This window comes from Pygoscelis adeliae, unplaced genomic scaffold (assembly GCF_000699105.1).
Source record: "Pygoscelis adeliae isolate BGI_AS28 unplaced genomic scaffold, ASM69910v1 Scaffold370, whole genome shotgun sequence".
Taxonomy (NCBI): Eukaryota; Metazoa; Chordata; class Aves; order Sphenisciformes; family Spheniscidae; genus Pygoscelis; species Pygoscelis adeliae.
The window spans coordinates 34,561-36,348 of NW_008823870.1; positions in this window are offsets into that span (position 1 = coordinate 34,561).

The window sequence follows — 1,788 nt, forward strand, 5'->3', positions numbered from 1 at the left end:
GTGACTTAAAGCATTTTCTGGATAGTGGCTTTCCCAGACTCCTATTTCTGGATCACACTGATCCCAGGCTACACAGCAAGAAAAAGTACCAAATGGACAGATACTCAGAGTTTGGACAAAATAATTGGCATTCACTGTGCTGCTTTTGGGGCCTAATTTTAAACAATATTAGTAAATACACTTTCTCCGTGTGTTTTTTAAGGCATTATTCCTTCCAAGGTAAATCATTACTGTATGCCCTGCTGTGAAATACGACTCTAATCTGCACATCATTTATCTGTGTATTGTCTGGGTCTAATTTAGCCTCTTTCCTGTCTCTCTCCCATCTGTATTTCTGTAACACCAGTTTTACTAACAATCCTCACTAGTAACAGGAAATAAATTTTCATTCATGAAACCAGCGTGAGCAAAGATCAGGAAAACACTTCCAAATAAATGAGAATTCTTCAGGATACAGAACCTTAAAGAAAATCAAGGGGCCAAGAGGTGAGCAGGGGGGTCATTATTGCAGCAGACTAAATATACCTCAATCGTGGCCTCTTTCATCTGGTGGGTCACACTGGAACACAAAATGAAGCTACAGCAGTCAAGTTCATAGCACTGTCTCTGCTGTCCATGTCAAAACCTGAGTGCTCCTGTACAATTAATGAAATCGTGTTGTTTTATTTATTTTATTTATAAGTCAGACAGGGGGCAAAAATTTCTATTAAAAAGAATTTTAAATTGCTTAGGGAGATAGGAGAGTCTCTATCACTGGAGACTTTTAAGATCATCTGCCAGGATGCTTGAGAGCAGGTTAAGGTTATTAGATCCTACCTTGGACCAAGGAGATGAAACAGGAACTCTGTGACCTTGCAAGGTCTTTTCTAGCTTTTCCTGGAACCGTTCAATGAAAATGGCCTGGAAAAGCAGCAAATGGAAAAACTGGTAAAAGAGACACTTCTGGTCTGTGTTCAGCTGTGGAAGCAAAAAAAGCCAAAAGAGGCTAGAAAAGTCTACATCTAGCAAAGTGACGAAAGAGAAAAGAGTTTACAATTGAAGTCAAAGACAGTGAGTGCTAAAGGGAAAAACATCTTCTGCTACATGATCCGTATTTAAGGTTTTCTCATGAACACCATCATTAAATCCCTACCCATATTATAATTTTAAATAGCTCCTTCAAAACTCTATTTGTGAACTTCCCCCAGTAGTGCTCCTTGCGATCATCATGAGAGCTCACATTAAGTCATTCCGCAACACACCTTTCCTAAATTCCTCCCTGAAGCCACCTATAAAACAGGTAGAGGTGAAACAGAATTTATGCAGTGATTACTGACCCCCTTTTATTTAGGATGCAGTGTCTCCTGAATCCTTGGTCATTAGAAATCATCAGCCTGTTGATTCTGCAAGTACTCACCGTGCTAGAAAATCCTGTTTCTGCCTCATGCCATGCAAAGTCTGACTGGATGTTACTTTGACCTGAAAAACAAGAAACAAAAGTAGCTTTGTAGCCAAACCTCGGGCTGCCGACTATACCTCTAGCAGGAAAAGGTGCATCTCTAGCAATCAGAAACTGTATTTAAAATACATCTTTTCTTGGTTGGATCCTATAAATCAGGGCAGTTCAAAAGAGGTGAATTTAATTAGAAAACACTTGTCCCAAATGTGGTATTGACAATCTTAGAAATTCAAGATTAATGGAAGCCAGAAAGGAGCTAAAAATAGCAGCAACTATACATAACCAGCTTGGGAAACAGATAACGGAGGTAAGAGGCGGGGGGCGGGGGAGGAGGGCGGCACAAACAAAAC